The 22985-nt window shown below is 39.6% G+C and overlaps 1 long non-coding RNA gene and 1 other non-coding gene across 2 annotated transcripts; one reads left to right on the plus strand and one right to left on the minus strand.

Moving 5' to 3' along the window:
- Window positions 1-16021: 16021 nt before the first annotated feature.
- Window positions 16022-16926, minus strand: LOC109211341. The gene is made up of 2 exons (XR_002065690.1): window positions 16564-16926; window positions 16022-16443 (listed from the first exon to the last, which is right to left on the minus strand). It is a non-coding gene; the product is annotated as an uncharacterized LOC109211341 (long non-coding RNA).
- A 1084-nt stretch (window positions 16927-18010) lies between these two features.
- On the plus strand, window positions 18011-18082 carry TRNAD-GUC. Its single transcript has one exon. It is a non-coding gene; the product is annotated as a tRNA-Asp (tRNA).
- Window positions 18083-22985: the final 4903 nt, after the last annotated feature.

Raw genomic sequence — 22985 nt, forward strand, 5'->3', positions numbered from 1 at the left:
CAAACAAAAATGTTGGAGGAGATAAGGTTGAAGGTTATGAAGATGTTGGTTGATAATGAAGCCAAAGCTAGGAGCTGGAATGGACAATTTAGTCCAACATGAATGAAGCTATACAATTATTATAGAAAAATAGCCCATGGTTTCCATATACACTTCAATGGTGAATTTGGCTATGAAAACAGTGAGGGAGATGATAGACACACATTTAATACAAAAAGGTGCACCTGTAGGTTTTGGGACTTATCTGGGATCACATGCCCCCATGCTATCAAGGCTTTGCAGTATGATAAGATATATTTGTCTTGAGTTGAAACTTTTTTTTGTTACTGGTGCAATTGTTTAGTTTTTAATGTATTTTATTTTGCTTTGCTTGTATCTAAGGTTGATCCAGTAACACAAATACATTGGTATCACAATAAAGAGCCATACTTGACGACCTACAAGAGCAAAATACAGCCTGTTAGGGGGTTAAATTCTGGAAGAACAATCCTGCACAAGCTATGGAGCCACCAGAAGTTGTGAAAACTGTAGGCAAACCCAAATTTAAGAGGAATAGAGTACCAGATGAAGCAGAAAAAAGAAAGGATGAATGGAATGTTTCTAGGAAGGGAGCTACCATGCACTGCAGCAAATGTGATAAACTTGACCATAATGCAAGGGCTTGTTACAATGTAAGCATTTATTTTCTACTCATTCCTTTTTTATTTTGAGACTCAACTAAATCATTGTTTGTTTTCTTTTGATGAAAGGACACTACTCATGGAAAAGGTTCAAGCTCGAGGAAAAGGAAAAATTATGGACAAACATCAACTTCAATTGTACTAGTTTCAGGTGGCACACATGAAGAAGAAGAAGCAGAATTTCAAACTGAAGCTGGGACACAACAGTCAGTTTATTCAACTGAATCTAGAACACAACAATCAGTTTATTCAACTCAAGCTATAACACAACAATCACAGCCTTATGGTCCTGAAGTTGGTACTGACGAAGACCCACCACTTAGGCCAAAGATTGCTTCTGAGACAATGACAAGACTGAAAGCGAGGATGACAAAGTCAAAGCCACCAACTGGGTCAAGGAGAATTGCATTTACTAGAGATGCTAATGGGGTTTCAATACCATTGGACTTGCCTTATTCACCAACTAAGCTACTTGGAAGGGTAAGGCAGCAATGACACTCAAACAACTACAGGATGAAGGAAGAAAGAAGAAATTTAAGATGATGAGTAGAAAGGGAAAAGGAGTACAAACTGATGAATCAATTGATGAGGAGGGATTTGAAGATTAGTTTATTCGTAGCTTCTTTTTGCTTATCTGGGAAGATCAATTAGTTTTTGCTTACATGTACTTGGAAACTAACTTGTGAAAACTCTCCAAGTGTTTGGTTGATCTTTTATGAACTCACTTTCACAATTTATCTTGTTGACAAGATCACATGTAGAATTCGTAATGGATTAATGTATATCTTGACTGCTTTTGGCTTGTCAATGTTTAGTCCAGGATGTAGAATCCTAGTATTTGGTGGCTCACAACTTATGAAACAGTTGCTGATCTAAGGTTTCAGATACTAAATAATACTACTCTATATCGATGTTCAAAGTCCATTGGTCTTTCTTGCTTGCTTTTTTATTTTTAATAACAGTAGTAGCAGAATATTGTGATCATACAGATAAATGTATTGATCACGTCCAAATGAACGCCTCTAAGGGGTACGATACGGTCATTTGCAATAATAAAACCCAATAAAGAGTCGGGATCGAATCCACAGGGAACTAAGAGGGGAGTTAGTAGTATATATTTGGAATGAGTACGTGAAATATCTAGATTGTACTTCCACAAACATGATTTTGTTTTTACTTCTAAAATTAAGCTAATGACTTCAAATCTGAAAGCATAAAACTAGAGATGATTATTTTTGAATGTTCTCCAAAGATATAAAAAAGCCTAGGGCTATGACCATGAACTAGGTGTTTGCCTAATGGGATAAAGACTTTTATACTGTTTTGTTGACTGGGTGTATTATAGCTCACAACACTACGTTTCCCATTCAATACCTCTCGGCCAGAGAGTGATTTTGCCCAATTTGGCTTTCTCAAGTCCAAATGGGTATCTACCAAAACGGTTGATGAGAGCTCAAGTCGGGTTGTTACTATCTCTAGGTTGAACCCTCTAATTAGGTTAATCAATCTCTCAATTGACCCAATTTCTTGTTAGTTAAGTTAACCTAGACTAGGTCTCTCTTTCTCAAGAAGAGACTAAGTCAAATAGACATGAATCAATATTTGCAACCATTAATTCAACAATTGAAGCATGAACCTAGCTATATAACAAACACCCATTCATAAACAAGCATAAAATTAATCATCCATAAGGTTTACACACTAGGGTTGGGTCACAACCCTAGTAGAAATCTAGCTACTCATAGTGGGTGTAGAAGAAAATAAAAAAGAAAGATAATAAACCTCATATTTAAAGATTAAAATATATCCAATGTTAAATCACCACAATAAGCTAAAGTTGCCTAAAGAAGCAAAGAGAAACGACTACAACACTTTTAATATTCAAAATTTGACCTAATTGAAGCTCTTTTATTTATACTAAGCTGACAATTTCGGACAAAAATGCCCCTCGGGAGGTTCTGCGGTGGCACAATATCATGTGCCGTCCATAGAATTCTTCATCTTCTAGGAACTGGGATTCTGCGCCGCACAATTCTTGACTGCAGCCACAAGGCATCATTTCTGCGGTCCGCAGATTTATCAGTGCGGCCGCAACTTGGTCTTCTGCGTTTCGCAACTATACTTCTGCGGCCGCACAATCTTGTGCGGTCCGCAATCTTGAAGAAGCTCTGGACTTGGCTTTTTACACACTCTGAAGTTTACCCCGAAACTTATCTTTTATGGCTGCACAATTCATGTGTGGTCCGCAATGTGCTCAAAAGTTTGTTGGGTTTTCCATCATCATCTGAGGCCGCAGATGGAATTCTGCGGTCCGCACTTTGTAGCTTCTGTGCCTTTTATTGTCTTGTGTTTAGATTTCTCATTTTTGATTAGGATTTCATCTCGGGAGTCCAACTTTCAACATTCTTGCAATTTAGCACATTTCATCAGTTTCGGGAACACAATTCAATGCTTTTAGACTAAAACAAAAGCTAAAAAGGTGGTGATAAGTAGTAGTCAAAATTCCCACTTATCAACTCCCCCAAACTTTATTCTTTGCTTGTCCTCAAGCAAATAAAATAGTTCTCACCTCCAAAAGTTAAGGGACATTACAGCTAGCCACGGGTGAATCATTCACACTTCAGTTGGGACCAACAATTACTCACACCACTCATGCATTATTGACAAGGCAACAAGTTAAAAATTTATGCACGTACAGCTCTAATGTGACATTCGAGCATCAAGGGTTTACTTTACTCATCAAGGACTTTCGCCCTATCTTGTAGGTCATGGTGGATACCAAACTCCTCCTCCTCTACTCTCCATTTTCCAAGCTCACTTAAGAATTTAGCACTCAATTCAAAAATTTACGAAAGGTTCACTCGTCTCGCTCAAGAGAATGTCACAAGTACGGCTTTAGGTACCATAAGCTTGCCCCTCATGTAAATCACCACTAATGTAGCTCACTTGGCTCAAAATCAAGTAGGATTTCTTACGGGATATAATGAAGGCTTTTGGATTAGGGATTGATACAATATGGATAAGTGGTTACACCTTCCTTACGCACTCCACCTTTCAATTCTCGGCTCACACTTTACCGATTCCTTGAGGCACTTTCTTTTTTTGGGGGGACTAGAGAGACTTAACATCACTCTTTATTGATCATTACATTCATATTTCTCCATGTTTGGGATCATTGCCTTTCTTTGAATCCCTTCAACTCTTTCATTTATTCAATTTTTGTATTTTTCTTTTCTTTGCCTTTCCTTCTTGTCATTTCTTTTATCTTTTTGTGCCTTGATACTTTTTTTTTCAATTTCCTCGTCTCTCCCCCAAACTTACGTTTTTAGCCAATTGTTTCACCTGAGTGTTAAGGAAAGCTCGGGTGCCAAGCGAGGGTCACTATAGAACGGGTAAAGGCTTGTAACATGGTTTTCAAATGAGAAAGGCTAAAGGATCGAAGGGGTTGACTAGGGATGACATCATTGGTAGGCAATAGAAAAGTCAAACTGGCCAAGGAAAGCTCACTTCTCAAGCCAAGCAAAACTTACGATTTCGCCTTAACGCACATTCGGGGCAAGTTCTAAACCTTCCGCACAAGTACTCGGACTAGCCACAAAGCATCTCACCCCTCACACAACTAGATTATTAAAGAGGAAAGAGTCGAGGTCCCACAATGACCACATTCAAGATTGAAGATCACTATGGTCCAATTAGACCACTCGATGGTATCAAAGTCAACACAAGAGTCACAAAGTCACTAACTAGAGCTATTTCCTTTTAAAAATCCATAAGCACGTAGTTAAATGTGTTGGGTCAAAATGATGTTTGACTCTTCGAAATTGACTTAGTGAGGTCTTTTTATTCATTGTTACTGCTATTATCACCTAAACACAAAACGTACTCGTTCCCTTAAGAAGGTTGTCACGCAATCCATCATTGGGACAAGTCACCTGGTTCGCACACAAAGCTACCTTTGGAAAGAACCATGGCATTAAAAAAATCAAAGGCTTATTATGTACTAAAACATAAAAACTATTAAAATTAAACGCTAACTAATAAGAAAACAAACATAAAGGAGCTACAAAACAAAAACTATTAAAAGGAGAACGAATATACATAATAAGAGAAGATAGAGAATATATACATCATGAGAGAAAGGAGAGAATATATACATAATGAGAAAGAAAAGAAGAAAATATTATCAAGTTAAGTACATGCCAACTATCTTAGAATCAAAATAAGATCAAATAAACTCAACCCCCCCCCCCCCAAATAAAAATAAGCATTGTCCTCAATGCTTTCAAAGTAAGAGTAAAGGAAGGGAAAGAGTGAAGAAAACTCCCTATGGCTCCTTTGACATCTCTGTGTCCACAGCATCGTCACCGCCCTCAGTATCCTCTAACTGGATCTCATCATCCTCGACTCTGGGAGTGGCTGGGTTGGTGAGCATCTAGCACAGCGCCTCGACAGTATCGGCAGCCAGGTCTGGCTTCTCAGACTAGCGAGCTGTTGCCACTGGAACTGATGGTGTTGGTGGTACTGTAAGAGCTGGATCAATCAGCATCTCAAATGGAAGATCTCCAGTTGCTGTAATCTTTATCACCTCTTTCTGGAGCTTGTCAACTGACTTCTTGGAAGCCTGGGACTTTCTCATTTTCTTTACTTCCTTTCCCAGCTCCTCAATCACTGCCCCATGTTGTACCAGAGTGTTCATTATCGTGGTCTAGTTCTCCAAGAGCTTCTTCAATGTCTCTTCCACTGTCGGAGGAATCTGGGGTGCCTGAATGGATGACTGTGTTGCAACAGTACTGGATATGTCGGACAACTTTGTAGTAGTTGTCTGCATCTAGTTGTTGAAGCTCGCTAGTGTTTGGGAGACTCGCAGCACAGAAAGTGGAATAGTAGGCATAGGTACCGGCTTCAAAGCCGAGGTGGAACCTGTGGTAGGGGCTGCTGGGGGCACTGAGGATGGAGGTGGAGGCAAAGCTGCTGCATTAGCTGAAGGCCCTGCTGAAGTGGATGGCATGTCGACTGTCTCTCCAGCTACCACTGATGGCTCATCAGGCTAGCCTATGGTGGTAGTCAACTGACCCTTTTCTTAGGGTTGTGTGCATCCATCAATGAATACCATGAGAAGGGCTTTTTTGCCCGCACCTTATTATCAAAATCCCTCGGCTCCACCCTCGCATCCGTAAGATATTCAGCTATGGTGTTAGGATACGGGTAGGAGGTATCAACTTGCGTGGAGACCACAGATACGTTGGCCGACATCATGGCACCCATATTGATTGGGTACCCGGCCATGATGGAGGCGACTAGAACTACCCGCGGGATCAGAAGGTATTTCTCATTCTAACACGAGTCTAGTCAGCTGCATACAAAGGTCTGCAACCCCTTCGCCTCAATACTCAGGGTGTTTCTATGAATAGACACCCTTGCTGTAATCCATGGTAGCGGTGGCCCAGGAGCTGCCAGAATCTCAGCTAGCCACGGGCGAGCTGCTTTCCCCATTGCCAACTTCTCCAAATCTATGTGGGCTCAACATCATCAAATCCCAAGTAGGTGTTCAATGTGTGCTGGTCCTTCAGGCTCCTCACTTTAGTTACCTCTGTCCCTTTCTTGATGTGCGCAACATTGGCATAAAACTCCTGGACAAGGTATTCCTTCGCATCCACTACGCTCTGGGTGAACCACATCCACCCCTTCCGCTCTCGGAACTGCCTCAAGACTGTAGGGTTGTACTTTTCTAGGTCTTTGAATTGGAACGGTCGCTCAAGAGTGAGTGATTTCACTGGCCACCACTCACGGAAACTAGAGAAGGCAACCAAACTGACAAATCTATCCTCCCACATCTCTTTCTTCTTCGACCGCTCAAGGCCGGCATCCGTAGCATCTCCCCCTCGGCCATCATTTGGGATGTCCTGAACTGAAGTCTCTGGTGCCTGGGGGACAGGTGTAGTGGAGGGCTCAGAAGCATGATTGGTACTCTCCGAACCCTCGGAGGTGCAATGTGATGATGATTATTCATCCCTGAGCTGATATCTCCCCGGTGACCTTGATTGGATGACCGACTACTTATGTACTAAGGCTGAGTTGCCCTTAGAGACGTCCCTAGACGGGACATAAGAACTGGTCTCCGAGAGGTCTGCACCTCGCCCTCTGCCTATTGCTATTTTCTTTCTGTTGTCAGGCTATTGGGAACTAGGCATAGGTCTCTTCTCATCCCCGAGAAGGGTCACCCCTTTCTTTTGAAGTGTCGCCTCTTTCTCTATATCGAACAATGTTCTGTACCAAGCAAAGGAGATTGTTAGTTACAATTCAAGTTCAGACACAGAATGAATGTAAGGACACACCAGAGATTACAGGTAAAAAACAGCAGAATCATGCTTGTAAGGAGGGGAGTTGCGGTCCGCAGAATTAGCATTGCAGTTGCAGAATGGGCATTGCTGACCGCATAATTTTCCCTTGCGGCCGCAAAGTGGATTGTGGTCCGCAAATTTCTCTTTGCGATCGCAATTCACACATCACCAGAATGCCAACTCTTAGATAATAGAGAATTGGTTGTTTTGCGGCCATAATCAATTTTCTGCGGTCCGTACAATTTACTTTGCGGCTGCACTTGAGAGTCATTAAAATGACAACTCTCTGATCACAGACACTAGGTTGTTCTGCGGCCGCAATAGGATTTCTGCGGTCTGCACAATTTTCAATGCGGCCACAGATTCATGCCTTATTATAATACCCTATACCTTAACTTCTACGGACCGCACAATTTCTTGTATGACCGCAGATTCCAAAGTTGACGAACTGTTATTCACCTAGGGCTTGACATTTTTGCACACTTTTGACATGGAATTAACATCTAAGCATGATACTCAAATTACCCATTCCCCTTAGAGCAGTTATCATTTTACCCACTACACATTCACCCCAAAAGTTTGTTTAAACAGATTCACAAACAAATGGTTCAAAATATTACTCTTCTTTTAAAAATTAAAAGAAGTTAATCAAGATGATGATGCATACCAGATATGAAAGAGTGCAAGAGATGAGTGATCAACAATTGTTAGGCTTGTGAGCAGCGAATTTAACAAAGAAATTTCAATTTTAGCACTTTGTGAGCTTAGAGAGGGAAAAAGGGGAACAATGCCCATCATCTCCAATTTATAGTGAAGGGGTTTTAGCAGGTGAAGGGGAGGTGATGTGGCCACAAATTCCTATTGCGGTCCGCACTCTATTACCTGGGGGCCTCAGATGCCCTAGCGTTTTACGGTCTGTAGAATTAGTTGTGCGGCCACAAGTTTTATTGCGGACCGTAGAATTCGTGTTGCAGCTGTAGATCGGCCGTTTCTCTAACGGATCAACTTCAGAGAGTTGACAATTTTCACCTTCAACCTGTGCGGTCCGCAATGCAATTGTGCGGCCGCATAGCACCTTTTGCTGTAGCAAATAAAATTTTGCGGTCCGCACAGTACAATTGCGGTCCGCAATTCTTTCCACACTTAGCCAATTTTCTGGGCACAGTTTCTATAAAGTACACTCATTCCAGTAACACACTTCAAATCCAGTTAGCACAAAAATAATACCTAACTACAAAAAAAGAAAAGAAAAGAAAAAGAAACATGGGTTGCCTCCCAAGAAGCGCTTGATTTAACGTCGCGACACGACGTAGATTACCATTACTTGAAATGAATCACCGCCACAACGTGGCCATCACCAACTTTTTCCAAATAGTGCTTCACCCGGTGATCATTGACTCGGAATACCTCATCATTTTTGTTCTTCAAGTCCAATGCACCAAAAGGCGTTACACCCACAATTTCAAAGGGACCACTCCATTTAGATTTCAGCTTTCCGGGAAACATCTTCAACCGTGAGTTGAACAACAAAAAAAATCGCCCACCTTGAACTCCTTGTTCCGAATGTATTTGTCATGGAGGTACTCTATCGTCTCTTTCTATAAGGACGAGCTTGTGCATGCATGGTACCGAAACTCATCCAACTCATTCAGATGTGCCACCCTCAAGTTAGCGACAATATCCCACTCAAGATTTAACTTCTTTAAAGCCCACATGGCTTTGTGCTCAAGTTCTACCGGAAAATGACAAGCTTTTTTGAACACCAACCGATATGGAGACATTCCGATGGGGGTTTTGTAAGGCATCCTATAAGACCATAAAGCATCATCAGGTTTCTTGGACCAATCCGTTCGGTTAGCATTCACTATTTTGGACAAAATACTCTTTATCTCCCAATTGGAGACTTCCTACTTGACCGCTTACTTGTGGATGATAGGGAGTCGTGACTTTATGAGTGACACCATACTTGGTGAGTAAGGTGTCGAAGGCTCTGTTGCAAAAATATGACCCCCCCCCCCATCGCTTATGATAGCCCACGGAGTACCAAACCTTGTGAAAATATTCTTCTTCAAGAATGCCACCACACTTCTCACCTCATTGTTGGGTAGAGAAACGGCCTAACCCATTTTGACACATAATCAACCGCGACCAAGATGTAGGTGTTTCCACAAGAACTCACAAAAGGACCCATGAAGTCAATACCCCACACATCGAAAATATCAATCCTTAAAATGGTGGTGAGGGACAATTCAATTTTCTTTGAGATTCCACCGGCCCTTTGACATTCATCACATCGTTTCACTAGATCACTTGCATCCTTGTAAAGAGTGGGCCAATAAAAACCGCAACTTAGCACTTTGGCCGCCGTTCTTGCTCCTCCTCCGGTACACATCTTCTAATCACCCCATCCGTACAAATTCGGAAAAGGTACGGTTCATCCAAATAATAGTCTTGACAATCCCGTTTAAGCTTCTTCCTTTGGTTTGAAAAGAACTTATCTGGGGTGATACCACTCACAAGAAAATTTTCTAGATCCGCAAACCATGGAACCTCTTTCATTGAAATAGCCAAAAGTTGCTCATCGAGGAAGGAGTCGTTGATTTCAAGGCCATCATGCGGCTTCCCCTCCTTCTCCAAACGAGACAAGTGGTCCGCCACTTGATTTTTTCTCCCTTTTCGATCTTGGATATCAATATCAAACTCTTGCAACAAAAGCACCCATCTCATCAACGAGGCTTTGGAATCTTTCTTGCTCATAAGATAACGAAGTGCCGCATGATCCGTGCGGACAATCACTTTTGCACCCATCAAGTACGGGTGAAACTTCTCAATAGCAAACACAATGGCAATGAGCTCTTTCTCCGTAACAATAGTTGACTTGGGCACTCTTCATGGTCTTACTAGCATAGTAGACTGGATAAAAAATCTTGTTGATGTGTTTCCCCAAATATCCCCCACCGCCTGCATCACTTGCATCGCACATGAGCTAGAAAGGAACACTCCAATTTAGAGCGGTGATAATGAGAGTAGTAGTCAACTTGAACTTTACCAATTCAAAGGCTCTCATGAAATCATCATTGAAGTGGAACTTAGCATCTTTCTCCAAAAGCTTGCACAACGGGTTCACCACTTTAGAGAAATCCTTGATGAAACGCCGGTAAAATCCCGCGTGGCCTAAGAAACTCCGTATGCCCTTCACCGAAGTTGGAGGTGGAAGCTTAGAAATCACTTCAATCTTTGACTTGTCGACTTCAATGCCATTCTTTGAGATCTTGTATCCAAGTACAATGCCTTCCTCGATCATGAATGACATTTCTCCCAATTTAGCACCAAATTTATTTCTTCACATCTTGCCAACACTTTATCCAAGTTTGCAAGACATCATCAAAGGAATTCCTGGCCACCGAGAAGTCATCCATGAAGACTTCAAGGTAATCCTCTACCATGTACGTGAATATTGCCATCATACACCTTTGAAAAGTCGTCGGTGCATTGTACAAACCAAATGACATCCGCTTGAAGGCGAAAGTGCCATAAGGATATGTAAATATTATTTTCTCTTGATCCTTCGGAGCAATAAGAATTTGGTTGTAGCCGGAATACCCATCAAGGAAACAATAGAAAGCATGGTCGGCCAATCTATCAAGCATTTGATCTAGGAAGGGAAGTGGAATATGGTCCTTCCTTGTGACTTTGTTGAGCTTAGGATAGTCCATACACACTCTCTAACCGGTCACCGTTCTTGTAGGAATAAACTCATTCTTGTCACTGGTGACCACCATCATGCCCCCTTTCTTTGGGACACATTGAACCGGAGAAGTCTATGAACTATCAGAAGTAGGGTAGGCAACCCCGATATCCAACCACTTGATGATCTCCTTTTTGACAACCTCTTGCATGGCTTCATTGAGTCTCCTTTGATGTTCAATAGATGGTTTGGCACCTTCCTCCTAGTTAATCTTGTGCATGAAAAATACGGGGCTTATCCCTCGATATCCGCCAATGTCGATCCAATAGCGCCTTCTTCCTCTTTTCTAGCACCGCCAATGTAGAGTATACCTACACGTTAGTTAAACAAGAGGAAAGAATAACCGGCAAAGTATAAGAAGGTCCAAGAAATTCATACCGAAGATGTGGAGGCAATGGCTTCAACTCCAAGATAGGAGGCTCTTCGATTGAAATATTTGTAGGAGGAGTTGTCCTATTTTCAAGATCCAAGGAAAATTTGCAGGGTTCATATGTGTACGACCCCATTCCTTGAAAAGAGTTCACACATTCCATAAAGCCATCCATCTCGTCATCTTCAAAGTTGAGCAAGACGGCCTCCAACATATCACCAACATTTATCACAGCACTTATTTCATCCATAATCACATCGGTCACCAAGTCAACGAAAGACCACACCTCATTGCTATTGGGTTGCCTCATGGAATTACACACATGGAAAACCACTTTTTCATAACCAACCCGGAAAGTAAGCTCTCCAGCTTCAACATCAAAAAGAGCCTTCCCCATAGCAAGGAAAGGTCTACGAAGAATAATCGACACCTCATAATCAACCTCACAATCAAGAATGACAAAATCCGCCAGGAGAATGAATTTATCAACACAAACCAAAACATGCTCAATCACTCCCAAGGGTCGCTTCATAGTTCGATTGGCCATTTGCAATCTCATAGAGGTGAGCTTTGGTTAGCCAATTCCCAATGTTTTGAAAACCGAATAGGACATCAAATTTATACTTGACCTAAGATCACAAAGAGCTTTTGCAAACTCGGCACTTCCAATTGTACAAGTAATCGTGAAAGCACCGGTATCCTCCAACTTGGGATCCATTGAATGCACAATTGCAACTACTTGATGAGTCATTTCATAGTTTAAAAATTTATCGACCGCTTCTTTGTCACAAGATCCTTCATGAACTTTGCATAACCAGGCATTTTCTCCAAGGCTTTAACTAATGGCAGATTGATTGAGAGGCTCTTCATCATTTGGATAAACTTCTTGAATTGGTTTTTACCATTTTGCTTTGCAAGTCTTTGAGGGTAGGGAGGTGGAGGCTTAGGAAATGATGCCTTAGCCTTTTGCACTACCGGTTCCGGCATGTCAATAATGTGATCCCTAGACGGGTTCACCTCCTCTTGAGTCTCTTCCACATTATCATAATATCAATCCGAACCTCATCATTGGATTGCTCAATATTGTTCAGGATCTCCTTTTCTTTGCACTACTTGATCTTCATCCACGAGTTGCCTTTGGCTTGAGGTAGGTGCATTCCCACCTTTTCCATTCCTTGTAATAACGGCCATGGCATGCCCCAAGTTGTTCCCACCCTTTGGGTTCACCACCATGTCACTTGGTAGTGCCCCCTTAGGACGAGTATTTAGAGCTTGAGAGATTGCCCCATTTGAACTTCCAAGTTACAGATTGATGTATTGTGGGAGGCAAGTTGGCATCAAAATCGACATTCTACTCCATCATTTGCTTGGACATATTCTCAATATGCCCCATTTCATTGTTGGAAGAACTTGGACCATGGGAAGGATAAGGAGGCGGGTTGCTCAGTTGTTAATACATCGGGGGCCTTTGAAAACCTGACCCCCCATTGCCGTGATTATTGTTCATCCCCCTTGATTGTTACCTCCCCAATATCCTTGATTGTTGCCACTCCAATTACCTTGGTTATTTCTACCACTCCAATTTTCTTGATTGTTGTTGTTAAGCCAATTCCCTGATTGTTGCCACCACTCCAATTACCTTGGTTGTTAGAATTCCAATTACCTTGATTACCTTGAGGTCGCCATTATTGTTGATTCAGGACTTGAGAGTTGTTTCTTTGCCCTTGATATTTGTTCACATATTGCACATCCTCCTCTTTTTCGTTGTAAGATTCCTCTTGAGCAAATCCACCATCTTCTTGGACATAATTCTCCACTCGGTTTTGCACTTGCGGACCCTTGGTCCTTCTTTTGTTCACCATTATGCTTACTCCCTCCATGGCATTGACTTACTTAGGACTTTGCACTTGTTGAAGTTGAGCCTTTGCTAATTGATTCATAGTGGTGGTCAAATCGGCAATGGCTTGCCCATGGTCATGCAACTCTTTATGGAGGTGAATCACGTTCAGGTCACCTTGAGGAACATTAGCCCTAGATTGCCATGTCGATGAGGTGTCCTCCATTTTATCTAAAATCTCACAAGCTTCCACATAGGTGTTGTCATGAAATTCCCACCGGCAAATTGATTCGCCACACATTGATTGGTCGTATTAATCCCCCTATAGAAAGTTTGTTAAATCATATTCTCCACCATGTCATTATTGGGGCACTCTTTGACCATTGTTGTATGCCGCTCACAAATCTCGTGTTGCGATTCATTGGGCTCTTGCTTGAATGCTAGAATCTCGTCTCTAAGAGTAGCCATATGCCCGGGAGAAAAGAACTTGGCAATAAATTTCTCCGCCAACTCATCTCAAGTAGGAATGGAATGGTTGGGCAATCTTTCCAACCAATCTAAGGCTTTCCCTCGTAGAGAGAAGGGAAAAAGCCTTAGCCTTAAAGCATCATCGAAGACGTTTGTCTGTTTACTCCGCCAACAAGTGTCCATAAATCCCTTCAAGTGTTTGTATGCATTTTGACTTGGAGCCCCGGTGAAGAAACCTCGTTGCTCTAGCAATGTGAGCATTACATTAGTGATTTGAAAGTTGCCCGCCCTGATTCGGGGAGGGACTATGGCACTTGCATACCCTTCATTTGGCAACAACCGGTGTGGAGCCGCTCATGGTGGAGGTGGGGTGTAACTGGGATGTTGTCTTGAGGCGCCCGACCTCTTCTATTTGCTTGAGGATTAAGAGGATTCTCTTCAACTTGGTCATCCTCAACGTGCACATCTCCCAAAGACATGTTTCTGAGTTCATTGGCCGTCGTAACTGTACCTACAATTGATTCACACAAATTAGTAACACGGAAGGAAAAAGAAGGCAATCCACTCACAAACCCAAATATATAGCTATAACCATTTTTAATTTCCCGATAACGGCGCCAAAAATTGATCACGTCCAAGTGCACGCCTCTAAAGAGGTATGACACAGTCATTCGCAATAATAAGACCCAAGAAAGAGTCGGGATCGAATCCACAGGGAACTAAGATGGGAGTTAGTAGTATATATTTGGAATGAGTACGTGAAATATGTAAATTGTACTTCCACAAACAGGGCTTTGTTTTTACTTCTAAAATTAATCTAATGATTTCAAATCTAAAAGTATAAGACTAGAGATGATTGTTTTTGAATGTTCTCCAAAGATATAGAAAAGCCTAGGGCTGTGACCATGACCTAAGTATTTACCTAATGGGATAAAGACTTTTATGATGTTTTAATTACTGGGGTATATTATAGTTCACAACACTACGTCTCCCACTCAATACATCTCGGTCAGAGAGTGATTTTGCCCAATTTGGCTTTCTCAAGTCCAAACGGGTATCTACAAAACAGTTGATAAGAGCTCAAGTCGGATTGTTACTATCTCTAGGTTGAACCCTTTAATTGAGTTAATCAATCTCTCGATTGGCCCAATCCTTGTTAGCTAAGTTAACCTAGACTAGGTCTCTCTTTCTCAAGAAGAGACTAAGTCAAATAGGCATGAATCAATGTTTGCAGCCATTAATTCCACAACTGAAGCATGGACTTAGCTATATAACAAACACTCATTCATAAACAAGCATAAAATTAATCACCCATAAGGTTTACACACTAGGGCTGGGTCACAACCCTAGTAAAAATCTAGCTACTCATAGTGGGTTTAGAAGAAAACAAAGAAGAAAAGATAATAAAACTCATATTGAAAGATTAAAATATACAAATCCAACTTTAAATCACCAAAATAAGCTAAAGTTGCCTAAAGAAGCAAAGAGAAACGGCTACAACACTTTAATATTCAAAACTTGACCTAATTTCGTGAAGCTCTTCTATTTATACTAACCTGACAATTTAGGACAAAAATGCCCCTCGTGAGGTTTTGCGGCCGCAAATTTCATGCGCGGTCCGTAGAATTCTTCATCTTGCAGGAGCTGGGGTTCAGCGGTCGCACAATTCTTGACTGCAGCCGCAAGGCATAATTTATGCAGTCCGTATATTTATCACTGCAGCCGCAACTTGGTCTTCTGCGGTCCGCAACTATACTTCTATGGCCGCAAGGCATTTCTTCTGCGGCCGCGCAATTCTTGTACGGTCTGCAATCTTGAGGACGATCTGGACTTGGCTTTTTACACACTCTCTGAAGTTTACCCCAAACTCATCTTTTGCAACCGCACAATTCATGCGCGGTCCGCAATATGCTCAAAAGTCTAGTGGGCTTTCTTTCATCATCTACGGCCGTAGATGGAATTCTGATGTCCGCACTTTGTAGCTTATGTGCCTTTTGTTGTCTTGTATTTAGATTACTCATTTTTGAGTAGGATTTCATCTCGGGAGTCCAACTTCCAACATTCCTACGATTTAGCATATTTCATCAGTTTCGGGAACACAATTCAATGCTTTTAGACTAAAACAAAAGCTAAAAAGGTGCTAATAAGTAGTCAAAATCCCCACTTATCATGTATCATGGCGGTTTTCAATTGTCATGTGTTCATATGTATTTTCATTACTTGTGAGACTTCCTATTACTTTGATAAGTTTTAGGCTTGTTGTTAACTTTATGCAGCGCCAACTAGTGGGGATTGAGGCGCGTTGTCAGTTCCAAATTGGCATTTTAGTTCCAAATTTTGTTTAGAATATTATGAAGTGTTTAATACATTGGCTTATTAGAGATACTTGAGGAATCAATCACTGGAGTCCCTTTTCTTAACCTTAGCATTGATGATATCTCTTATGTAAAGGCATTAGGCTCAAACATTAACATGAATCCACTGCCAAAATAGTTTTTCAGCAAGCTTTATTGCACTGCAATTATACATTAACTTGAAAATGCATCACAACAGTAGTAGTTAAGTCCATTTCTTATAGGCTCAAACAACATTGCTAATATCTTTTACCATAAGAAAATACATTACATACTTTACATTTTGTCAAACATCCCAATGCCATTACAATCAATTGAACAACAACAATGAATTTAATACATTGGTTTCAATCTGAATATCCCAATAAAGCAACCCAACAACATAAGAATGAAAATCCACTGCCAAAATAGTTTTTCCTTCAATTTTGCAACTACTCTATCATGATCAATAGAAGAACCTTCAAAGATAGCAACTTTTCCCGTTAATACATTGATTTCAATATGAAGATCATCTTATTTTTTCTGCAGAAAATCTGTTTTCTTCACAAGAGCCTCCTTTTCCCTCTTCCAATTATTGATGACAACTAAAGCTCTTAAAGAAAATTTATCGTCTTCCCATTCCTAATAACCATATGACCCCTTATTCTGCAAGAAAAATTTATAAACATCAGAAGAAATCATCCATATAAATATGTTCAAAATTAGACACAAAATTCACAAGATTTCACATAAAACAAACGGCCAATTAAATCAGGTTTTGGACACCTAAAAAAACGTCTTCCAGGATTCTCAGGAGACTTGGACGTGAGATGTAGAGCTACAATTTCACGTCGGCACATCCGTATGAAGAACTAGAAGATTGAGACATTTCATGAACAATGGACAGAAATAAATAAAGAAGATTACTTTAATCTTACTTCTAAGCTCTACATATTGCAACATTTACTCGAATTAAAGGAAAAATAATACTTGCTTGAACAGAATTGGGAAATTTAGAAGAGGGGCTAGGGTTTTGAAGAAGGAGGGAAAGTAACATTAATAGAAGAAGAAGAAGAAGAAGAATAGGTTCGAGTCTCCTAAAAAAACAACGGGTTGGAGAGAGGGGGAGGGGGGTTGGTACATTAATTAGTATAGAAAGTCCCTAAATTATTTTATGTCGGGTGGGGAACGAAAAAGGGATATTTTTGGTCCAAGGTATTAACGGGAGGGGCAGGCCAGAGCCAAAGTTTTAATTGAGGGTAGATGCCCTTAATTTCGCTTAGTAAAGGGGTATTTTGGACCCTTTTTCGTAGTTTTAATATTATTAAGATGTTATACATTCAAGAATTTTTACAAAAAATCATTTCACCACCACTACTATCTACCATCACACTAGACTCTCCATCAACCAACATCGCTAACCACTATTATCTTGCTACCATCATCACTAGTTACTATCCACAATTACCACTATCATCCACCGCTAATCAATAATGTCATGAGCACTCACAATTACTATTTTTAGCCATCACCACCACCCATCACTGTATAAATTTATCTTTTCTAATATTTTATTGATATAGATACAAAGAAAAAAAAATATTTCATTTTCTCATAGATTCTTCTCCTCTTAGGATGGATTAGGATTATTGATAGAATGATAAATACCAACAATAGGACCCTGAATTAGGAAAACACTAATATTCTAGAGAAAGAAATTAAAATAAGTAACATCACATAAGCGTTACCACTTGAAACTTCGATAATACTGAATTATGACAAGCCAACAAAATTAGTGAATAAACATATTCATGTGCTTAAAGCACGAAAAAATTCGTAAGGTTGCTTAAGAGTAAAAGAAAAAGTTTTAAGGCGGTGGGACTCCTAAGGTTTCCGTTGAAGTAAGGAAAAATAAGCTTTATTCGATAGTTTTCTAGGGAAAAACTAAAAACCTTTTAACAGAAACAATAAATTTAAAATCACAATCATCTTTAAGTAGTTTTAGATTAAAAATATTTTGAAGTTTAACTACATTCAAGTTTCAACCATGTCTTTGGGTTGTATATATTTAAAATATTGTCATAACGTTAAGTGGTGAATGAACGCTAACGTTGTGTCTTTTTTTTTTTTTTTTGGTAATTGATATTGCAAAGTGTGAACTTAAATTCACAAACCTGTTATCTTAGGCTGATAGTTAATTGATTAAAGTTTCATCTAGAAACAAAAGCAACCAGTCGTTGTAGTATAGTGGTGAGTATTCCCGCCTGTCACGCGGGTGACCCGGGTTCGATCCCCGGCAACGGCGAACATCCTGGTGTTTTGGGCATTATTTTTTGGGTTTTTCAATATCTTTCACAGCGAGCATAAAATCACGGAAGACTTGACGAAAATGCTCCAACAGAGAATGCCGGTGAAACATTTGTCAGCTAATTATATTCCTGGTTCATTGTGACCACTCTACCTCCTATTTCCTTATCAACATGCATCATTTTATATTTAGGAATTTTTACCTCCTATAGTAAAGGTTAACACCTTTATTTTAAATAAATACCATTTAAAAGAATTATATTCTATAGATATCTTTTAAGGTTTATAGCAAAATATTTAATTTTGGTTACCTCCTAGCCCTAAGCCACTAAATACGCTAATCAGTTATACAATTTTCTTTCTCTCTCTACTTTGATACATCCCATTTTCTTCCCCCTATTTCCTTATCAACATGCATCATTTTATATTTAGGAATTTTTACCTCCTATAGTAAAGGTTAACACCTTATTTATTTTAAATAAATACCATTTAAAAAAATTATATTCTATAGATATCTTTTAAGGTTTATAGCAAAATATTTAATTTTGGTTATCTCCTAGCCCTAAGCCACTAAATACGCTAATCAGTTATACAATTTTCTTTCTCTCTCTACTTTGATACATCCCATTCTCTTCCCCCTTCTTCGATTATTCCAAAGCCATTTTTAACTGCTCACGTAAACCCCATACATCCTCTCAACCTGCAGAAACCCCATATAATATTTTACCACTTTGACACTATAAGCTCCGTAAAATACTATTTAGTGTGGAGAAGATTAATTCTTGGTAAGACATCTACATATTATATATCTATTCTTGTCAAATCCCAGTTGATTAATACGTGTAAAGTTTTGAATTTCTGAGAGTGGCTATTTTAATCGCGTGAAAATTCACTGCCTTTGGATCCATGGGAGAGCGACAGTGATTCCAATGGCATAACGAGGAAGATTCGCCGGAAATTAGGGTTATGTTTTTGAACAAAGACGATGGAGTTTGGGGCTGAGCAACTTGATTTTCTGTTAATATATTTCAATGTATTTTCATGTATTTCATTGTATTCATTGTTTTTTTTTTCATTGTAATTCAATGTATCTCGTTGTATTCCATGTATTTCATTGTATTCACTATTTTTTTTCATTGTATTTCAATGTATCCCGTTGTATCATTGTATTCACTGTCTCGCTATATGCCATGAATGTATTCATATATTTTTTTAATTAATATAATTTATGTATTCAGATGTATTATATTATACATTTAAATTTTCAGGTGAACTTTCAGAAATATGTGTAAAGCTACTAGAAGAACCAACACCACCTCTTGATCTTTTGGAAGTTTTCTTACTACCACCTCTACTAGTGCACGCTTTTTTGGCTGCTCTAAGCAAATCCATTATGTAAATTAAATTAATAATTTTAAATAATAAAATAAGTGTACACCAAAGAAGAGAGAGATGGAACGAGTGTACCGGGATTCCGGATGCCGCACTGATTTTGATATCAAAAATCAAACTTCAATTGATAGACCGAAACTTGATAGTTGATAGTACTTGATACCACACTTCACTTGAATACTTGATATTTGATAATAATAATTTTGTAATGGCTAAACTAAATATTTGATGAAACTTGAAATAATAAGTAATTGAAAATTTAAGAACAATAATTAATAATATCAAGAGAGAATTGAGAGAGAATTAGAGTAGTAAGAGAGTAAATTGTGAGAAAAAATAAAGAAGAAGGGGGGCTATTTATAGTTTTTAAAAGGTTAAAAATTATAATTTTTCAATTATTAGGGGTGGGAGGGCTATTTTTTTAATGGGGGAGGCCGAAATGGCCATTTGTGCAAAATCTGGCCGTTCCCCAATGGTCATTTCTGAATTTGACCGTTGGCAATGGTCCACAAAATTAAAATAAAGAAAATAAATTCTTTTTTTGTAATGGATACCGGGCTAAATCGGGTTGCAGCCCGTTAACAACCCGTTAACGGGTTAGCGGGCTTAGCGGGTTCCGGTACACCAGTATCCAAAATGTGTTCGTATAAAACCCGCCCCCCGCCCAACCTATCCCAGCCCGCCCCAATATGCTACAGTAACGGGCTGAACCGGGCTGACCCGGGCCGAAGTGGGTTGAAAATGGGTCAGCCCGGCCCGATTAACAGGTCTAGTTTGGATTGACTTATTTTAAGTGCTTATTGGCTTTTAAGCACTTTTTTACTTAGAATCTTAATCCTTTAGCTCTTAATCATTTAGAGATTTTTTTAAGTTAGAATCTTAATTATCAGATCTCAATCTTTAAGTGTGTTTATTTTTATTACAACCATTTAATAAGTTTGAATAGATCTGAATAATTAAAATCCATAACAAAGTTTTAATATTATTAAGATGCTATCCATTCAAGGATTTTCGCAAAAGTCATCTAAGCACAACTACATCCACTTTCACCGCTATGCACCATTGCACCGGCGCCCATCACGATCAACTATCAACATTTATATTCACCATCCTTAACCTCCATCATCATTTAAATCGATCACCACAGACACAACGGTCAACCGTTATCATTTTTAATCACCATTACAATCATCGCCACCAACCACCATTACTGCAACCACCACTATCACCACCAACAATCACTGCCATCAGTCATCGCCATATATCGCTAGCTATTGCAATAAGTCGCCATTATCATTAACTATCACCATCTTCCATCCATAATTAATAATTGTCACCAGATTTACCATCAATCACCACTGTTAATCATTATTATTAGCTATCACCACCACTAGCTACTATTCATAATTGCCACTGTCGCTACCATCACTATTAGTCATTGCCACCGCCAATCACTATATATATTTGTTGATACAGTTACCTAAGAAAAGGAATGTTTCATTTTCTCATAGATACTTCTCCTCGTAAGAGGATTAGGAATATTGATAGAATGATAACCTACCAATAATAGGATCCTAGATTAGGAAAACACTAATATTCTTGAAAAGGAAATTAAAAAAAGTAACATCACTATATGGGGTAAAATTAGCTAATGACAGGTGTGTTGGACTTTAAGCTATTGGGCTTTAAAGTAGAAGAAGTGTGAATTGGAAATGGAGGGAAATAAAATGGAGGGAAAAATGAAAATTTGAAGAAGTGAACTTTTGTCTTACACTTTGTCCCTCATTGGTGAGGGACAATCACATTTGTGTGCTTATATATAGAATCACTTCTTAAAACTCTTAAAAGGAGTTGAAGAGAATGAACCCTCGCGCCGTCGTCGTCGCTCGCTCGGCTCGGCTTCGGCTTCGGCTTCGGCTTCGGCTTCGGCTTCGGCTTTGGATTTGGATTTGGATTTTGGATTTGTCAAACGATCGATAAGATTATTTTTGGACAAAATTTATTTAATTATTTAATAATTAATTAAATGTCAAATCACTGCTGAAAATACGCCAGAACCCTGCTGAAGATTCAGAGGGACTCTCTGGCCGCGGTTCTGCCGTAACCGCGGTAGAACCGCGACAGGCAGATTCAGAGAGCCTCTCTGACCGCGGTTCTGCCGTAACCGCGGTAGAACCGCGGCAGGCAGCGTATTCTTCTGAAAAGGCACCTTTTCCAGACACCTCTTCTGATAATTGCCTATAAATTCTGAGGCAAGGCTCCATTTTCTACACACGAAAAATACTCCAGAACTTTCTTCTTTTTGAATATACTGCATCCTAATTCGCAGTCAATCTCTCTCCAATTCGTAAGTGTGATTTTGCTCCGTTCTATGAGTTCGTTGGGATCCTGCAGTTTGTATTGCCATTGTTGCAGGAAGGTTTATTCCGTTTTATCCTGGGAGGATTTAATCCATTACCTTGGCAACTTGTGAGGGGGTTAAAATTCCTTAAGGACACACAAGAAACTTGTGGACTCGGAATATTTCTGATTCTCTACTATTTTCCAGATTTCTTTAATTCTTCTAACAGTTTTTTTTCCTGATTTTGTGTTTTAACACAGTAACGCTCACAAGCTTAAGGAATTTCCAACTAACGTTTCTGTGTTGAAACATATATTAAACTGTTATTCATATTTTGTATACTGTTTTGGAGACTAAAGCCTTCGTGCTTTCTACTCCAATAATTGTCCTGTCCGGTTTAAAGTATATAAAAACTTTACCGGAATAATAAACGTACGGGTTTGAAGTATATAAAAACTTCACCATTGTTACGTGTTGTATGTTTGGTTTGGTATTCAGTTTGAAGATATCAAAACTTCACTAATTTAACAAAGTTCTGTTGTGTTTCCAACTCTACAGAAAAGATGACGAACGAAAACCAAACTAATGGAAATGTTGTGGGAACGGGAGCTACTGTTACGAGTGCTGCTGCCTCGTCAAGCCGTTCTACTCCTGCTCATGCTATGGCACCAACAGAAAAACCCGGAAAGTTTTCCGCTATTGACTTCAAACGTTGGCAAATGAAGATGCTCTTCTATCTTACTACGTTGAGTTTGCAACGTTTCATCAAGGAGGATCCTCCGGTCTTGGCAGAAAGTACTCCGGATGATGAACGACTTGTTGTAGCTGAAGCATGGAAACATTCTGATTTCTTGTGCAAAAACTACATTTTGAGTTGTTTGGAAGATGGCCTGTACAATGTCTATAGCGTCATGGAAACTTCAAAAGCATTATGGAATGCGCTTGAGAAGAAGTACAAGACTGAGGATGCCAGACTTAAGAAGTTCGTGGCTGCTAGATTTTTGGATTTCAAGATGGTTGACACTAGGTCGGTCATAACTCAAGTCCAAGAATTACAAGTTTGCTGAAGGTATGACCCGAATCAATAAGTTTATTGATAAGATTTATCTTATTATTAATTTTGAATCTATTGCTGAAGGTATGGTCATAAATGAGGCCTTTCGACGAC

Source organism: Nicotiana attenuata, unplaced genomic scaffold, assembly GCF_001879085.1.
Source record: "Nicotiana attenuata strain UT unplaced genomic scaffold, NIATTr2, whole genome shotgun sequence".
Taxonomy (NCBI): domain Eukaryota; kingdom Viridiplantae; phylum Streptophyta; class Magnoliopsida; order Solanales; family Solanaceae; genus Nicotiana; species Nicotiana attenuata.